The sequence below is a fragment of the Pelophylax lessonae genome, assembly GCF_965119305.1.
Source record: "Pelophylax lessonae genome assembly, chromosome: 7".
NCBI lineage: Eukaryota > Metazoa > Chordata > Amphibia > Anura > Ranidae > Pelophylax > Pelophylax lessonae.
Genome location: NC_138774.1, coordinates 156721581 through 156742303, shown reverse-complemented (window position 1 = coordinate 156742303; position 20723 = coordinate 156721581).

The following is a 20723-nucleotide window of genomic DNA, read 5'->3' as shown; positions in this document are numbered from 1 at the left end:
ACCCAGCGAACCAGGGGGAAGAAAAATTTGCAATCCTGGATGTCAGGAGGTGCACTTTGGCCTACCTTGAAGCCACCAGGCAATTTAGAAAAGCCTCAAATCTGTTTGTACTATTTGGAGGTACCCACAAAGGAAAAACAGCATCTAAAAGCTCCATCGCAAGATGGATCAGGAAGTAGCCTACGACAGCCTACTAGCCTATTAAAGTAGCCTACGAAAGCCAGGAATCAGCCAGACCAACAAACATAAAAGCTCATTCCACACGCTCCATAGCCACTTCCTGGGCAGAGAGAGCTGGGGCGTCTATTGAGCAGATCTGCCGGGCAGCTATCTGGTCCAGTGACTCCACGTTCGTGAATCACTATAGGATCGACTTGGTCTCCGCCCAAGACCTAACCTTTGGTCCAAAGGTTCTGCAAGCGGTAGTCCCACCCTAGGTATGAATCTTTGGGGTCTCATGTGACCATCCTGGAAGATGACTGGGGAATGATAGTTATTACCTGATAACTCCTTTTCCAGGAACCCTCCAGGACGGTAGACCCCCACCCTTATAGATGTAAGATACTAAGTCCATATATCAGAACATACGTGTTAGACGACAAGGAAATCTTTATACAACTGAAGGGGCAGCCTAGGGCGGCTTGTTTTAAACTTGTGTGCTTGTGTGGAGCCTATCTCTCTCATGTGACCGTCCTGGAGGATTCCTGGAAAAGGAGTTATCAGGTAATAACTCTATCATTATTTGTTGTCCATCACTAATCCCCCTCCCTGTGTAGGCCTCCCTGTGTGCTCTGGCCCCCCAAAAAGAGGGCCAGTGGTCTCCCCCCTATCAGCGGCCCTGGTCAGAGTCCTTATTTTTCTTCCTCCAAACACAGCAAATTAATGCCAAAGAGCTCAATTGTGGTCTCATCTGACCACAGCGCTTTTTCTCTTTCGTCCACCGACGGACGTAGCTGCTGCTTTAAATCCTAGACGGATGGGTAATAAGCCCCTCCTACTAGGAGTAACAAGGTAGAGCCAAAAGCTTTGACACGCCCAGGGGGGTGGGATCCCTGGGTTATTACCCCTGGCCTCACCGTTGCATCTTCAGTTTTTAGCTGCCTGGTCTTAGGAGTGGCCAAACAGCTCCCTACTGGGACCTTTTTGTCCTAGCTGTTTTAAACGTCTTAAAGGGAACCTTTTTTTGTCTTATTTTTTGTTGCTGCTGACTCCAGTTCCTGTGGAATGCCGGCTGGGTTTCCCCCAGGAGGTCTCTGTTACCTCCTTGGGACCTACATTTGGTTCTATCGGTTCTTCAGAAATCTCCTTACGAGAACATAGACACATTTCCTTGCTCGCCTTGTCGCAGAAAGTTGCCTTTTTGGTGGCTATCAGCTCTGCGCGCAGGGTTTCTGAACTAGCGGCGTTATCTTGCCGCTCTCCTTATCTGGTAATGCACAGGGATAAGGTAGTGTTGCGGCCTAATCCGTCATTTCTTCCTTTTGCTTTATCCTTTTGCGCCGGCTACGGAATAACGATGGTGTGTGCCTCCACAGGTAGATCACACTGTGGCCGTGTTGAACAAGGCTACCTTGGTTCCTACTGAGGATACCCTGGTTTTCCAGGATCCCACGGACCGGCGGTTGGAGTCTCTAGCTCGCCATTCCTATACGGTGGCGGGTTCGTTGCACAAACCCGTTTTCGCGTCCGTTCTGGTGGCTCAGGCGGTGGCTGATTGGACTAAGATACTTAGGTGCAATCTCGTGTCTGATGGTGTTCCGCCTGCCCGGCTGGAAATGGTGGATCAGATCCACCAAGGAGTCATGTATTTGTGTGATGCAGCCTTGAATGAGGCCCCCTTAGTGGCTCCCCTCTCTGGTGTCGCAGTGCTTAACCGGTGACTGATATGGCTTAAGAGCTGATCGGCTGACCAGTCCTCACGGAAAACAGTTGCTGATTTTCCATATGCTGGTTCTCGCCTTTTTGGCAAGGCGTTGGATGCCCTGGTGAAAGGCGTCACGGGGGGCAAGAGCACCTTGCTGCCCCAGAACCCGAAGAACAAGTCCTTTTGTGGCAATCGGGGTTCTGCGCCTAGATCCAATCAGGGGTCCTTTCGTACCTTTCGGAACCAATCCAAGGGTAAGCCCTTCAAGGCCCAGGGCAGCCAGAAGAAGCCCTGGGAGGGCAAGCAGGAGTCGGGCAATGCCGGCTCGGCGGGCCAGTCCGACTCTGCCTGAAGGGGCGCCCTCACCCGTTTCAGGGGTGGGGGGATGCTTGCGCGGTTTCCTCCAACCTTAGCTGCTCCGGATATCGGACAGGTGGGTTCAGGAAATCATTCGATCAGGATATGTGATCGAATTCCTTTCCCGGCCGGCGGGCAGATTCTTTCTCTCGAAGCTTCGCTTGCCTCCTGGGCGTCGGCGGGAACTGCATCAAGCGGTGTAGGACCTTCTTGCTCAGGGGGTGATTGTCCCGGTACCTCATCGGGACAGGTTTCGGGGATTTTCAGGAAGGGGGGCAAAGTGCGTCCTATTCCCTATATGGGAATGATTCTGGACTCTGCTCAGGCAAAGGTGTTTTTGCCGGAGGATAAGCTCCGGACTTTGCGGGACGAGCTCAGGTCCCTCAGGGACAACCCGTCCTCGTCACTCAGGACCTGTATGCGGGGCCTGGGGTTGATGGTTTCGGCCTTCGAGGCGATACCCTTTCCTCAGTTCCACACGCGGGCTCTCCAGACGAAGATCCTGGCCAGGTGGGACAGACTGCCTCAGTCCTTGGATCTGGAGGTCTCCTTGAGTCATCAGACCAGATTGGCTCTTCTGTGGTGGCTCCAGTCCCCGTCGGTGGCGGAAGGCAAGTCCTTCCGTCCGTGGGTGTGGATGGTGGTTATCACGGACGCCAGCCTGTCGGGCTGGGGTGGAGTCCTGGGCAACCTGTCTGCCCAGGGCACTTGGTCGGAGGAGGAGTCCTCCCTCCCGATAAATGTGCTGGAGTTACGAGCGATCAAACTCTCTCTTCCAGTGGTCGGACCGTCTCCGGGGCCTGCCTGTCCGTGTACAGACGGGCAATGCTACCGCGGTGGCTTACATCAACCACCAGGGGGGCACCAGGAGTGCTCGAGCGGCCCGGGAGGTGACCGACATTCTGTCTTGGGCCGAGACTCATGTCCCGGCGATCTCAGCTGTTCACATTCCGGGTGTGGAAAATTGACAGGCCGACTATCTGAGCCGCCAGACCCTGGACCAGGGGGAATGGTCCCTACACCCAGAGGTCTTTCAGATGCTGTGTGCGAGGTGGGGATCCCCGGACGTGGATCTGTTCGCATCCCAGCTAAATCGAAAGGTGGAAAGGTTCGTGGCAAGAACGCGCGATCCGTTGGCGGACGCCTCGGATGCGTTGGTGGCCCCTTGGCGTCTGATGTACGCCTTTCCTCCGATTCAGTTACTATCCCGGTTCCTCCGCGGATTGGTCTTGGAACCACACATGGTGATTCTGGTGGCTCCGGACTGGCCTCGCCGGTCCTGGTACGCCGACGTTGTTCACCTGGCAGTGGCGCCTCCGTGGTGTCTGCCTCTGCGGGAAGATCTCCTGTCTCAAGGTCCGATCTTCCATCCTGCTTTACAGTCGCTGGCTTTAACGGCCTGGATGTTGAGACCCAGGTCTTGAGGGACAAGGGTCTCTCCCCTGAGGTTATCCCTACCCTAATCAAGGCTAGGAAATCCTCCTCTGGTAAGATCTATTACCGTACCTGGAAAGCTTATTTCGCCTGGTGGGAGTCCAGGGGATTCTCCCCTCGTTCTTACTCTGTGTCGAGAGTGTTGGCTTTCCTCCAGTCTGGAGTGGATCAGCGCCTGGCGCTGGCCACGATAAAGGGCCAGGTGTCTGCACTGGCTGTCCTTTTCCAACGCCCTGTGGCGTCTCATTCCTTGGTGCGCACCTTCATGCAAGGTGTGCGACATTTGGCTCCTCCCAGGAAGGAGCCTTTACCTCCATGGGACTTGAACTTGGTTCTGTCCGTGTTACAGCGTGCTCCCTTTGAAAACATCAGGGAGATATCGTTGCCTCTGCTGTCGAAAATGGTTGCTTTTCTAGTGGCGATCACTTCGGCTCGCAGAGTGTCGGAGCTGGCGGCGTTGTCTTGCCGCTCCCCTTACTTGATAATTCACAAGGAGAAGGTGGTTTTGCGACCACCCCCATCCTTCCTTCCCAAGGTGATTTCTGAGTTCCACCTTAATGAGGACATTGTCCTGCCTTCGCTTTGTGCGAAGCCTAAGCATCCTAAGGAGATTGCCTTGCATTCCTTGGATGTTGTAAGGGCGATCAGGGTTTACCTGTCGTCTACGGAATCCTTTCGGAAGACGGATTCCCTATTTGTCCTTCCTGAGGGATCTCGGAAGGGCATTGCTGCGTCTGCAGCAACTATTGCCAAATGGATCAGACAGACCATTGAGCAGGCTTATGCCTCGAAGGAACGGGTTCCGCCCTTCCCTGTTAAAGCGCACTCTACCAGGTCTTTGAGTGCGTCCTGGGCCTATTGGCATCGTGCCTCGGTGGCCCAGGTGTGCAAGGCTGCGACTTGGTCGTCGGTGCACACTTTTTCCAAATTCTACAAAGTAGATGTTCTGGCATCAGCTGATGCTTCTTTTGGCCGCAAAGTTCTCAGTGCGGCAGTGCCATGATGGACCCTTGAATTTTTTCTGGGTCCCTGGCTGTTTGCATTTGCTTTCCTGGGCTTTTGCTCCTGTTGAGCATTGTTTTTTTCTGTTGCCCAGTTGATTCTCTTACAGTGCATGTAAGATTCCTTTCTCTGATGTGGGTACTGCGTTGCCTTTTCTACGGTTGCGTCTCCCACCCCTCATGTCTATACTGCTTTGGGACATCCCAACAGTGATGACTTAGAGGTGGCGGCGACTGTCAGAGGACGTAAGGGAAAACGGAATTTTTGTAAAATCTTACCTGTAAAATTCCTTTCTCTGAGTCCTCCGACAGTCGCCGCCCCCGCCCTTTTTTTGCGGTTCTTATTACCTACTGCTATGCTACCAAACTGAGTTGGGAGTGGTGATGCAGGGGGGGGTATTGACCAGATGGGACAGCCCCCATGGGTGTGTATATGCTAATGCCTTTTGTCTTTGGACTAAGTCTATATGCCTAGCTATTCCTGCGGATGGGGAGGCAATACCCAACAGTGATGACTTAGAGGTGGCGGCGACTGTCGGAGGACTCAGAGAAAGGAATTTTACAGGTAAGATTTTACAAAAATTCTGTTTTTTACATAAATTAAAAAAGCATATTTTAAGTACCCCTGTCAGTTGTAAATGGTTTGTCTTAACGCTCTAACTGCTACATCTACATCTGTTTGTTCTTTTGAAAAACAGACTTGCTGGTCTGATCACCGGGTGAAAATAAAATAGAAAAACGACTGAAAAGAAGACTGAATAATGCAACCGCCATATGCAAGGATTGGTAAGCTGAAATATTTTACATTTTTGTTTTTAATACTTCTTTAACCACTTTCCGACCGGCCGTTGTAAAAATACGGCCGCAAAGTGATTGTATAGTTCTGAGAGGCCGTTCCTGAATGTCCTCCCAGAATCGCGCTCCCGCGCACCCCCTGGGGGGCGCACACGGGGACCCGACGCATCACGGATCGTGGTAAAGGGCCAATGAGAGCGGTCCTTTACCACGTGATCGCTCCGTCCAATGACGGAGCGATTACGTCACAACAAACCGGCGCATGTCTGGTTCATTTCTTTCCTCTCCTCGGACGCTGTACACAGCAATCGGTACAGCGTGCGAGGAGAGGAGAGAAACTGCAGCTGCAAGCCTCCTCTGCCTCAACTGTGCCTCATGCGTGCCCTATCAGTGCCTCAGCCATGCCCCATCCATGCATCATCCGTGCCTCATCCATGCATTATCCGTGCCCACCCATGTCACCTCAGTGCTCATCAATGCCACATCCATGCCTCATCCGTGCTCATCCATGCCTCATCTGTGCTACATCTGTGCCTGCCCATGCTGTCTCCATGCTCATCCATCCCACATCCATGCTCATCCATCCCACATCTGTGCCCCCTCATGCCACCTCAGTGCTCATCCATGCCACATCCATGCTCATCCATCCCACATCTGTGCTCATCCATGCCACGTCAGTGCTCATTTGTGCCACATACATGCCACCTCAGTGCTCATCCGTGCCACGTCAGAGGTCATCCGTGCCACATCAATGCCATGTCAGTGCTCATCCATGCCACATCAGTGCACATCCGTGCCACATCAAAGCCACGTCAGTGCACATCCGTGCCACATCAAAGCCACGTCAGTGCTCATCCGTGCCACATCCATGCCACTTCAGTGCTCATCCGTGCCACATCCATGCCACGTCAGTGCCACATCAATGCCATGTCAGTGCTCATCCATGCCACGTCAGTGCTCATCCGTGCCACACCCATGCCACTTCAGTGCTCATCCGTGCCACATCAGTGCTCATCCATGCCACGTCAGTGTTCATCCGTGCCACATCCATGCCACGTCAGTGCTCATCCGTGCCACATCCATGCCACGTCAGTGCTCATCCGTGCCACATCAATGCCACGTCAGTGCTCATCTGTGCCACATCAATGCCATGTCAGTGCTCATCCGTGCCACACCAATGCCACGTCAGTGCTCATCCGTGCCACATCCATGCCACATCAGTGCTCATCCGTGCCACATCCATGCCACGTCACTGCTCATCTGTGTCACATCCATGCCACGTCAGGATGCTCATCTGTGCCTCATCCATGCCACGTCAGTACTCATCCGTGCCACATCAATGCCACGTCAGGGCTAATGCATGCCACATCAGTGCCACATCCATGCCACGTCAGTGCTCATTCGTGCCACATCAGTGCTCATCAGTGCCACATCCATGCCACGTCAGTGCTCATGAGTGCCGCATCCATGCCACATCAGTGCCACATCCATTCCACGTCAGTGCTCATCAGTGCCACATCCATGCCACGTCAGTGCTCATCCGGGCCACATCCATGCCACATCAGTGCCACTACAATGCTTATCAGTGCCCTACAGTGTCTCACAAAATTGTAATGGGAAGTCAGGAAATGATGGTGCTCTCTGCATGTTGGGCCTCTGTATGTGGCCAGGCTGTGGAAAAGTGTCACATATGTGGTATCGCCATACTCGGGAGGAGTGGCAGAATGTATTTTGGGGTGTCATTTTTGCTATGTGTTAGAAATGTCTAATAAATGGACAACTTTGTGTAAAAAAAAAAAAATGGGTTTTGGTTTTATTTCCACATTTTCCAAAAACTTGTGGAAAAAAATTACACGTTCAAAAGACTCATTATGCCTCCTAGATCATGTGTTGGGGTGTTTTCTTTCCAAAATGGGGTCATTTTGTGGGTAATTCCATTGTCCAGGTGCCCCAGTACTTTCAAAAGTGTGATAAGTCGTCAGAAAATTATGTGTAATTTTTGCTGCTAGAACACCTGACGGTGCTCCTTGGATGTTGGGCCTCTGTATGTGGTCAGGCTGTGGAAAAGTGTCACACATGTGGTATCGCCATACTCAGGAGGAGTAGCAGAATGTATTTTGGGGTGTAGTTGCAAGTATGCCTATACAGTGTGTAAGAAATAACTTTGTAATATGACCATTTTGTGAAAAATAATAAAAAAACAAAAAAAAATCTTCATTTTGCAAAGAATTGTGGGAAAAAATTACAACTTCAAAAAACTCACCATGCCTCTTACTAAATACCTTGGAATGTCTACTTTCCAAAAAGGGGTAATTTGGGGGTATTTGTACTGTCCTGAATTGTTAGGGTCTCAAGAAATGAGATAGGCCGTCAGTACTTTAGGTGTGATCAATTTTCAATGATTGGCACCTTAGCTTGTAGACTCTGTAACCTTCACAAAGACCAAAAAAATTATAGTTATTTGGGTTATTTTTACTAAAGATATGTAGCAGTATAAATTTTAGTCAAAATTTATGAAGAAAAATGACTAAATTTGCAAAATTTAAAACCAAAACGAAGAAAATGCTTTTTTTTTTTTTTTTTTTTTTTTATAGCGCAAAAAATAAAAAACCCAATTATGATTAAATACCACCAAAAGAAAGCTCTATTTGTGTAAAAAAAAAAGGGTGAAAATTGCATATGGGGACAGTGTTGCATAACTGAGTAATTGTCATTCAAAATGTGAGAGCACTGAAAGCTGAAAATTGGTCTGGTTAGGAAGGGGGTTTAAGTGCCCAGTGGGTAAGTGGTTAAATTCATTAAGACAAATTTGGTGAAAAGGGTAGACACACAATTTACACCATTGGGATTTCATTGGCAGAGCTTTTAGACAATAAATGGAACAAGATCAAACCACTTAGCCCTTTAATGTCTTCATCTTTTGCTTATTAAATTTCATCCTAACTCCCAATCACTTTACCTTCTTAGGAAATCACCACCTCCAGGTGCAAGGGGTGGCTATGAGCACTTGTCGACTTATGCCAACCTCTTCCTGGGAGGGTGAGAGCATGCTATATCCACATATATGGGAAGTTGGTACTGCTATATAGATGATATGTTGGTGATTTGGACTTTTTATACCTGCTCAATTAATTCAATTTATGGGAATTCTGAGCAGGAATAAATTTTAATATAACATTTACTTACCATGCAATTTCATGAATAAAGGATTCCATTTTTAGACGTGGACATTTTTATTCACCCCAATGGTACAATAGCCACCACACTGTTTAGAAAACCTACTGTTGGCTGGCAATTCCTTAGAGCATGCAATCAGTCACCCTTCCAGTTTAGTGTAGAGCATACATACATAATATTTCCTCCTCCACTTGGCCCTTCCCCTGAATTCCCCGTCAAGATCAAAGGGACAACTATCAGTCCTTCCACACATGCCAGGGTGCTAGGGGTAACCTTGGACTCTGCACTGTCCTTTCATGCCAACATTCAATCCCTGTCCAAATCATGCCGTCTTAACCTCCGCAACATCTTTAGAATACGCCCCTTTTTTAACCAACGACATCACCAAGCTTCTAACTCACTCCCTGGTTATCTCTCGCCTCAACTACTGCAACTCCCTCCTCATTGGATTACCTTTCCATAGACTATCTCCCCCTTCAGTCCATAATGAATGCTGCTGCAAGACTCCTCCACCTTGCCAACCGTTCAATGTCCTCCATCCCTCTCTCCCAATCCCTTTGCTGGCTTCCACTCACCCAAAGAATAAAATTCAAAGTACTAACAATAGTTTACAATGCCGTCCAAAACTCTGCCCCCAGCTACATAACTAACCTGATCTCCAAATCTCAACCAAGCCGCTCTCTTCGGTCCTCCCAAGACCTCCTGCTCTCTATCTCCCTTGTCACCTTCTCCCATGCTTGCCTCCAGGATTTCCTATCCGGCTACTAACTAATACACTGTTTCACTTTCTCCATCAGCTCATCCCCACAGCTATTACCTTTTGTATCAATTGACCCTCCCTTTTAGATTGTAAGCTCTAACGAGCAGGGCCCTCTGATTCCTTTGGTACCAAATTGTATTGTAACTGTAATGTCTGCCTTCATTTTGTTAAGCGTTGCGCAAACAGTTGGCACTATAGAAAATCCTGTATAATAATAATAATAATACCGTATGCTCAGTATGTTAAAATATGCCGCAGTGGTACCCTAGAATTTGACTTTAGATTGCAGGCCAAATGACACCAAAACAGATTACTTCAAAGGGGATTTAGCAAGGAGCGTACCACAAAGCATTAGAACAAATAAGAACCGGGCTCTTGTTTCCCCCTAAGAAACAAGGAGTCGATTGCAGTAAGATTAATTACCAATGATTTCAACCAACCTGCTTAGGCTTGGCAGATTATATAGAAATTCTGGTACTTTCTTACTGGTAATAATATTGTAGCCAATTATGTACATGATACTTCACAAATGACATACTGACAGATGTCATCCCTACAAGACAAGTTGCCTTTCAGTCATTTCCAGCCTAACACGGACACAGTCCCATGTAGGAAAGTACCTACTTTTGCATGGGATGTCCACAGCGTCTTTGAATGGGGGATCATCATGCTACACAAGAGGAAGATTTTTAAGCCAAGAGCTACAGTATGCAGATTGCAATATCACTGGTGGTGTTGATCTTAGGACATCTACCTTTGGCGTATACTACATAGGACATCTACAACAAAGGGTTAATGATCACATCTAGTACATAAGTAATGGGAAGATGATTATACTGATAAGTAGACATATAGGGCTTAAAGCAATAGTAAAGTCTCCTACAAAAAAAAAATTGCCCACTGCAGGTTTAAGTCTTAATGAACTAGTATGCACTGTGTTTCGGTGCATGCATGGTTCCCTTATCCGCACCTGCGCAGTTCAGCAGGCCAGGGAGAAGTCACGTGCCGGCTTAAGAGACAGGCACTGGCGTTCCCTCTGGGGAGGAACAGATAAAAGGAGGACTGTAAAGGAGGCCAGTACTTTGAGCACTGATACAGGGGGACTTATGGCCTGGCACATGTAAAGGTAATTAATCTGCTTGCATTATGTAGCTACTCTTTTGCAATTAGCTGGTTATTTGGACTTTGCTGGGTATTGTTTGTGAGGTATCCTGGTGCTATGCTGGCCCATATATCACACATGCTTTTCCTTTTTGGTCCCCTGAATCTGACAAGGGCGGAGGAGGAGGCGCTGCGAGAGGAGGAGGAGGCACTGCGAGAAGCTGTGTGTGTGTGTGTGTGTGTGGGCAGCGTGCTGCGCGTGCTGAGAGAGGAAGAGAAGGAGCTGCTGGGAAAGCCAGGTGCTGGTGTGGGAGACCTCCGGGGGGGAACCAAGGTGACCGGTGACTGGAGGTGTATAGCAACTGAACGGTGGTGGAGGACTCCAGGGGGACTGAAGGAGGAACAAAAGCTGGGACGTGAGTAGGTGTCCAATCAGCTGTTCCGCCACTGGGGGGGAGCCAGAGGGGATAGTAAATGACTATAGGCTATAACTGTGACTGTAACTGAAACTGACTGTGACAGTGTCTAGGGCTATATAGCTGCAACTGTAAGATACTGCAAATTACTGTATACTGACTGTGAGATACTGTGACGGTAAGATCCCATATACTGAGACTGTGAGTATTGGAATTAACTGTGACTAGGTGTATTAAGTGTACCTTCAGCGGGGAGTACTTGCGACTGAGTACCTTGCAACAGGGACTGGGTGTAACCGGGTGACTAGGACTACCTCATTACTGCGTCTAGACTTAGCGACTGTGTGAAGCCTTTAGCGACTATGTGAATCCTTAGCGACTGGGGGTTAGCGACTAGGCGTTAACCTTTGCAACCAAGGAACAAGTTAGCATCTGGTAGTAACCTCAGTGCCTGGGGAGCTACTGTAGCGACTGGGACCGGGTATACCTTCAACGACTGGTAGATAACCCTAGCGTCTAGGAGCCTAGTGACTGGGTGTTAGCGGCTGGGGGTTGGGGACTAGGGGTTAGCGACTGGAGGTTAACCTTTGCAACTAAGGAACAAGTTAGCGTCTGGTAGTAACCTCAGTGCCTGGGGAGCTACTGTAGCGACTGGGGCCGGGTATACCTTTAACAACTGGTAGATAACCCTAGCAACTAGGAACCTTAGTGACTGGGTGTTAGTGGTTAGGCGATAGCGACTGGGGGTTAGCGACTAGGTAGAAACCTTGGTGAATAAGGAGTAAGTAGCGTCTGGTAGTAACCGCATTGCCTGGGGAGCTACTGTAGTGACTGAGATCAGGTACACCTTGTGACTGGTAAGAACTCTAGCAACTAGTGATTATCCTTGGGGTAGTACCAGGGTAGATAGAGGTAGTGTAGGTAAGGTATAGCGGGTATCTAAATTTTCCCCATAGATTAGGGGGTAATAATGTCCTGCAGGATTGGGGATGCCACTCGGTGCACTTCTTGCCGCATGTATGCGTTCCTTGAACCAATCGATGGCGAATACTGCTGTGCAAGTTGTGAGCAACTTGCTTCTCTGGAAGCCCAGATCCTGGATCTAGAGAACAAGGTAGCAACGCTGCGTAGCATCAACAACCTGGAAAGGAGCTTGGACATTACCCATCAGGTGCTGGCAGGGGCCGGCATAAAGGAGGGTGTAAACGCAGGCACCAGAGGTAGGCAGCTGGGTGACAGGAGGGGTAGAGGGAAGAGCACTAGGGAGGCCAGTCCTGAGTTGGAACACACCAACAAATATGCCAAGTTGCATGACGCTGGGGATATCAGCTCAGGGGTGGCAGTGCTGGAGCAGGCGCCCTCCCCAAGCTGCCAGGGGAGCAGCGGCTCCAGGAAGGAGGGGGGGGGCATGTCTCAGGAAAGGTTAGACAGGTTGTGGTGGTGGGTGACTCAATTATCAAGAGGACAGATAGGGCAATCTGTCAAAATGATTGCGGTAGCCGAACAGTATGTTTACCGGGCGCTCGAGTTCAGCACATTGCGGATCGGGTAGATGGATTTTTGGGCGGGGCTGGGAAGGACCCAGTGATTATGGTACATGTGGGCACCAACAACCAAGTAAGGAGAAGGTAGAGGATCCTAAACAATGATTTTAGGGACTTAGCAAATAGATTGAGGAATAGGACCTCCAAGGTGGTTTTCTCTGAAATACTGCCTGTCCCTCGAGCCACACCAGAGATGCAGAAGGAGATTAGAGAACTTAACAAGTGGCTGAGGAACTGGTGTAGGAATGAGGGGTTCAGGTTCCTGGAGAATTGGGCTGACTTCTCTATCGGTTACCGGCTCTTTAGTAAGTACGGGCTGCACCTTAATGGGGATGGTACAGCTCTTTTGGGGAGGAAGATGGCCACAAAGTTGGAGGGGCTTTTAAACTAGGAGGAGGGGGGAGAGCCCAGTGATAGTCAGTCAGGAGGGAACTAAGGTCAGAGAGTATTTTAGGGGGTAGTAGCGACAGCAGGTACGTAGCGTCTAAAATTAGGGGAGCTCTTTGGACAAACCACAGACCATATAGAAATAAAATTAAGCACTATGCAATATCGACTTCAACTAAGCTAAGAGGGATATATGCAAATGCCAGGAGCCTAGATAATAAAATGGAAGAGCTGGAAATGTTAGTACATGAGGAGGACATAGACAATGGGGGAATAACAGAAACTTGGTCCGACTCCTCACACTTGGCCAATATCCAAGGGTATTCTGTGTATCGGAAGGACAGGGAAGGAAAGGGGGGGGGGGTACGTCTCTACAGTGGGTACGGAAGTATTCAGACCCCCTTAAATTTTTCACTCTTTGTTATATTGCAGCCATTTGCTAAAATCATTTAGGTTCATTCTTCTTCCTCATGAATGTACACATAGCACCCCATACTGACAGAAAAACACAGAATTGTTGACATTGTTGCAGATTTATTAAAAAAGAAAAACTGAAATATCACATGGTCCTAAGTATTCAGACCCTTTGCTGTGACACCCATATATTTAACTCAGGTGCTTTCAATTTCTTCTGATCATCCTTGAGATGGTTCTACACCTTCATTTGAGTCCAGCTGTGTTTGATTATACTGATTGGACTTGATTAGGAAAGCCACACACCTGTCTATATAAGACCTTCCAGATCACAATGCATGTCAGAGCAAATGAGAATCATGGAGGTCAAAGGAACTGCCTGAAGAGCTCAGAGACAGAATTGTGGCAAGGCATAGATCTGGCCAAGGTTACAAAAAGATTTCTGCTGCACTTAAGGTTCCTAAGAGCACAGTGGCCTCCATAATCCTCAAATGGAAGACGTTTGGGACGACCAGAACCCTTCCTAGAGCTGGCCGTCCGGCCAAACTGAGCTATCGGGGGAGAAGAGCCTTGGTGAGAGAGGTAAAGAAGAACCCAAAGATCACTGTGGCTGAGCTCCAGAGATGCAGTCAGGAGATGGGAGAAAGTTGTAGAAAGTCAACCATCACTGCAGCCCTCCACCGGTCGGGGCTTTATGGCAGAGTGGCCCGATGGAAGCCTCTCCTCAGTGTAAGACACATGAAAGCCCGCATGGAGTTTGCTAAAAAAACACCTGAAGGACTCCAAGATGGTGAGAAATAAGATTCTCTGGTCTGATGAGACCAAAATAGAACTTTTTGGCCTTAATTCTAAGCGGTATGTGTGGAGAAAACCAGGCACTGCTCATCACCTGTCCAATACAGTCCCAACAGTGAAGCATGGTGGCGGCAGCATCATGATGTGGGGGTGTTTTTCAGCTGCAGGGACAGGACGACTGGTTGCAATCGAGGGAAAGATGAATGCGGCCAAGTACAGGGATATCCTGGACAAAAACCTTCTCCAGAGTGCTCTGGACCTCAGACTGGGCCGAAGGTTTACCTTCCAACAAGACAATGACTCTAAGCACACAGCTAAAATAACGAAGGAGTGGCTTCACAACAACTCCGTGACTGTTCTTGAATGGCCCAGCCAGAGCCCTGACTTAAACCCAATTGAGCATCTCTGGAGAGACCTAAAAATGGCTGTCCACCAACGTTTACCATCCAACCTGACAGAACTGGAGAGGATCTGCAAGGAGGAATGGCAGAGGATCCCCAAATCCAGGTGTGAAAGACTTGTTGCATCTCTCCCAAAAAGACTCCTGGCTGTATTAGATCAAAAGGGGGCTTCTACTAAATACTGAGCAAAGGGTCTGAATACTTAGGACCATGTGATATTTCAGTTTTTTTTTTTTTATAAATCTGCAACAATGTCAACAATTCTGTGTTTTTCTGTCAGTATGGGGTGCTATGTGTACATTCATGAGGAAGAAGAATGAACCTAAATGATTTAAGCAAATGGCTGCAATATAACAAAGAGTGAAAAATTTAAGGGGGTCTGAATACTTTCCGTACTCACTGTATGTCAAGAATAATGTAAGGGGGTGGAGAGGAGTGATATTATGGAAGGGATAAGTACGGAGTTAGAATCTGTGTGGGTAGAACTCCATAGGGATGGTAATAAGGGGAAAGTAATTGTGAGGGTTTGCTATAGGCCACCCAACCAAAGGGAGAAGGTAGAGTTGGAATTTATGGCACTGTTGGGTAAAGTGGCAAAGCTGGGACCGGTCATCATATTAGGGGACTTCAACGATCCTGACATTAACTGGGAAGAGGGGATTGCACACTCACTAAAGGCCGTCTCTTCATGGAAACCTTACAGGACAACTACATGTCTCAGATGGTGGATTCTCCTACTAGAATGAATACAGTGTTGGCTCTATTAATTACTAATGACCCAGATCTAATTTCAGATGTAGGAGTCCGGGACAACTTGGGGGTCTAGCGATCACATTCAGCGTAAATCACTACGTATCAAGGAAGGAGGGCAACATAAGAACCCTAAACTTCAGAAGGGCAAACTTCCCCAAACTGTGCTCAATGATGGAGGAAATAAACTTGGACAAAACCCTAGGATCACTGACCACAGAGGAAAAATGGGATTGCTTTAGGAATATATTAAACAAATGCATCTCGCAATGCATTCCTATGGGAAATAAATTTAAAAGAGCCAAAGCCAAACCTGGCTGGCTTAGCCGTAATGTAAAGAAACTTATTAGAGAAAAAATTATGGCCTTCAAGAAATATAAATCGGAAGGGGACGTTATCGGCTTTCAAACAATACAAGGAAATAAATAAGAAATGTAAATACGAAATCAAAATGGCAAAAATTAACTTCGAGAGACAAATGGTGGAGGATAGTAAAAAGAACCCTAAGAAATTCTTTAAATATATCAACAGCAAAAAAACGAGGTCAGAGCATGTTTTACACATAATTAACGATGATGGGAGGATGGTCACAGAGGACAATGAAAAGGCAACTGTGCTTAATGCTTTCTTCTCCTCAGTCTTTACACAGGAAAAGGAGGGGTACACTGACCATGACTGTATGGTTAACAGTAATTCACAAGACTGGCCGCTATGGCTAACAGGGGGGAATTCAGGGAAAGGTTGGATAAAATTAACACAAATAAATCACCAGGCCCGGATGGTGTACATCCAAGAGTACTTAATGAACTAAGTAAGGTTATATCTAGACCACTGTTCCTGATCTTTGCTGACAATATCATGACAGGAACTGTACCAGGTGACTGGAGAAAAGCTAACGTGATACCAATATTCAAAAAAGGGCAGAGGCATATCTCAGGTAATTTTAGGCCAGTCAGCCTGACATCAATAGTATGTAAACTTCTGGAGGGGATGATAAGGGACTATATCCAGGAGTTTGCTAAAATCAATATTATCATCAGCAGTAATCAGCACGGGTTTACACAGGGGCGTTCCTGTCAGACCAATCTGTTAACATTCTACGAAGAGGTTAGCAGTGAGCTAGATAGGGGGAGACCAGTGGATGTGGTGTACCTGGATTTTGCTAAGGCGTTTGATACAGTTTACCACAAACGGTTGGTTTATAATTTAAGGTCCACAGGCATCGACCACAAGGTTTGCTCTTGGATACGGAACTGGTTAAAGGGGCGTGTCCAAAGGGTGGTAGCAAATAATGCATACTCGGACTGGTCTGAGGTGGTAAGTGGGGTCCCCCAAGGCTCAGTTCCGGGTCCAATTTTGTTCAATTTATTCATAAATATTATTGAGGACGGGGTCAGTAGCTCAATCTCAGTGTTTGCAGATGACACAAAATTGAGCAGGGCAATAACTTTACACCGGGAGGCAGAAATCTTGCAGAATTACCTGAACAAAATAACAGAGTGGGCAACTACATGGCAAATGAGGTTTAATGTGGATAAGTGCAAGGTATTGCACTTAGGGACTAATAACGCATTGGCAAAATACACGCTAGGGGGGGAACCTCTGGGGGTATCAAAAATGTAGAAAGACCTGGGAGTCTTAGTAGCAGATAGCGTTAGCAATAGTATGCAATGTCAAGCTGCGGCTGCCAAAGCCAGCAGAATCTTAGCATGCATAAGGAAGGGGATGTATTCCAGAGACAAAACTATAATCCTTCCACTTTATAAATCACTAGTCCGACCACATCTGGAGTATTCTGTCCAGTTCTGGTCACCAGTCCTCAGAAGGGATGTGTTGGAGCTGGAGAGAGTACAGAGAAGGGCAACAAAACTAATAAGGGGATTAGAGGACCTTAAATACGAAGAGCGTTTAGAAGTGCTTGATCTATTCTCCCTGGAGAAGATACGCCTGAGAGGGGACATGATAGCAATTTACAAATACCTCAACGGTGATCAGAGCATGGAAAAAAAAAACTATTCAGTCGCAAGGAATGCATGAGCACACAAGGCCATATAATGCGATTAGAGGAGAAGCGTTTTAACCTCAGGCTACGCAGGGGTTTTTTACAGTAAGGGCTACAAGACTGGAATTCTCTACCACAAATGGTAGTAACTGCGGGGAGTATGGCTACTTTTAAAAGACTTTTGGACATGCATCTCAAGGATAAAAATGTTGAGGGGTATGGGAAATGATTACACCTACACAGGTTAAACTGGATGGACTATTGTCTTTATTCAACCTCAACTACTATGTAATATTGCCCTAATAAATAGCTGCTGGATGTAAATAGTGTCTCTTTTCTGCAATATACAGTAATCTAAGTGGGCTGCAGTTGCAGGGAATGGGCTATCAACTTTTTGGAAAGATGACTGGTCTGATGCATGCACTTGGATCCCTTATTCGTAGCTCTTATGGTGAGCAGTGCAATTTTTTAATGGGATTGTTTTATTAGCAATTCCTAAGTTACATTCTTTTAGCAATGTGGGGTCACAGTGGGTTGATATCAGATTGGTACAACCATTTGTTTATTTTTAGACTGTTATGGTAACTTGATGGCCCAGCAGAAATACAGTTGTGCTCATAAGTTTACATACCCTGGCAGAAAGTATGATTTCTTGGCCATTTTTCTGAGAATATGAATAACACAAAAACTTTTCTTTCACTCATGGTTAGTGTTTGGCTGAAGCCATTTATTCTCAACTATGTTTACTCGTTTTAAATCATAATGACAAGAGAAACCACCCAAATGACCCTGATCCTGACCAAAAGTTAACATACCCTGGTGATTTTGGCCTGACAACATACACACAAGTTGACGCACAGGGGTTTGAATGGCTATTAAAGGTAACCATCCTCACCTGTGATCTGTTTGCTTGTAATTAGTGTGTGTATAAAAGGTCAATGAGTTTCTGGACTCCTGATAGACCCTTGCATCATTCATCCAGTGCTGCACTGACATTTCTGGATTCTGAGTCATGGGGAAAGCAAAAGAATTGTCAAAGGATCTGTGGGAAAAGGTAGTTGAACTGTATAAAACAGGAAAGGGATATAAAAAGATATCCAAGAAATTGAGAATGCCAATCAGCAGTGTTCAAACTCTAATCAAGAAGTGGAAAATAAGGGGTTCTGTTGAAGCCAAACCACGGTCAGGTAGAGCAACTAAAATTTCAGCCACAACTTCCAGGAAAATTGTTTGGGATGCAAATAAAAACCCACAAATAACTTCAGGTGAAATACAGGACTCTCTAAAAACATGTGGTGTGGCTGTTTCAAGATGCACAATAAGGAGGCACTTGAAGAAAGCCATTACTATGCAAATGCCACAAAGTATCCCGCTTACAATACGCCAAACAGCACAGAGACAAGCCTCAAAGCCCTCTGGCATTAAGTCATTTGGAGTGATGAGACCAAAATTGAGCTTTTTGGCCACAACCATAAACCACAAGGCCTATGATGAAATGTACACCATTCCTACTGTGAGGCAGTCTCAGTTTTCTGACCTCAATATCATTGAGCCACTCTGGGGAGATTTCAAATGTGCAGTTCATGCAAGACAGCCCAAGAATTTACAGGAACTGGAGGTTTTTTGACAGGACAGCTTTACCATCTGAGAAGATAAAAAGCCTCATCCACAAATACCACAAAACACTTCAAGCTGTCATTAATGTTAAAGGGGGCAATACATGGTATTAAGAACTGGGGTATGCAAACTTTTGATCGGGTTATTTGGGTAGTTTCTGTTTTCATTATGATTTAAAAAGAGTAAACACAGTTAATTAATAATAAATGGTTCAGCCAAACACTAACCATGAGTGAAAGAAAAGTTTTTGTGTTATCATTCATATTCTCTGAAAAATGGCCAAGAAATCATAAATTCTGCCAGGGTATGAAGACTTATGAGCACAACTGTATGTTATACAATTGGTAGAACTCTTTGGATATCTTTTATGATTGGATTGGGATATAATTTACCACAGGCTTCCACCAGACAGGTGGGTAGACTCTAGTACAGTATTTAACTACTTGATTATGTGGTCAGATTTTATGGGCTCATTATTTCTTGCCTCCTACTCTTTGCAGTTCAGTTGACTTGTTTGCCTCCAGGGGGGTTTGGGGTTGGGGTCTCAGCCCCCTGTTTCTGGACCCTTTTGAGTGCATGGACGGTGAGCTGTATATTGGTGAATTATTAAATATTCTATGTATAATCTGTATCACTGTGATGTTTCCTAAAATGTTGTTACAATTTACAGCTCTTAAAGCGTAACTCCACTTGTGTTAAGAAAAAAACATTCCTCTCTGGGTAAACTATGTGCATTACAAGAATTTTAACAAACTTTGTTGAAGATTCCTACCTTTTGTTATTCTGAAGAAATCCCTGCGTGTTGGTCTGTGTCCATTTGGGAAAATGAGTCTAATAGGAGTGGTTTCACAATTATTAATCAGCTGTGCACCTGCAGAGTACTAATTAGAACATCTGCTGGGCATGCATCCCAAGATTTCCTATTGGGAGTATTTCACCTAAAATTATTTTTGTTGCAGGGGATGCCAAAACTCTGACTTGTATCTTAGGCCAGACTTCTGGGAAAATCAGGGAGCCAATCACACAAGCAGGAAATTATGTTTCTGGGGGGCGTTCTGTACACATTCTGTGTACAGAACACCTCCTGGTAGTTATATTGCATTGCATTTTTGGAAAATTACAGAGCTGCAGATTGAAAAGGAAAGGAAATTTTGAATAACATTCAATTACAATATGACTTGTGTTGCAATTGTATACGCTTTATTATTTTTTCTTTGCTATTTTTTTTTTTTTTTCTCCCACAAAAGTAGAGTTACCTTTTTAAGGATCAACCGCATTCCTCCTGAAGAAGCGGAGTGCTCCCACGAAAAGAATCAGTCAGTAACCCCCCCAGTTTAAGTACTCCCAGCATATTATTCGATTTCTCGTTCAGCATATCGGGAGATGGAGGGATTATGACTGGGAGGATTCTTCTTTATACCTTTTTAAAAGACAGGGGATTTACTACTTTAATTACTTTTTTGTTTCTATCTTGTAACCATTTTGTAATAAATTTGTTCCCTTTTTAACTGTGTTGTGTCTGAGAACCTCAAAAATCAATTTCTATAGAATTTACTTGAATCCAAATTTAAGATGTGCTGCCCCATACTTGGCCACATATACACTCTTTGACTCTAAGAAAATGAATCGACTTGAATGGCTATGTGAAGGACAATGCACCCAAAGTGTAATACATGGGACTTTATTCCAGCCCATTGGAATTCAACACATTGGTGTGATATATTTTCTGTTGCAGTTATTAGAGGTTTTCTTTTCAAATGTATTGCGTTACGCATATTACGCATAGGGTGATCCGCTACACGTTTTGTATCTTTCTGCCTTCTCTTCCCCTGAACTTCTTTCTTTTTCTCTGGAGTTTATATTTTCCAATATAAATAAATATATATATTTATCTCCAAGCACAGCACT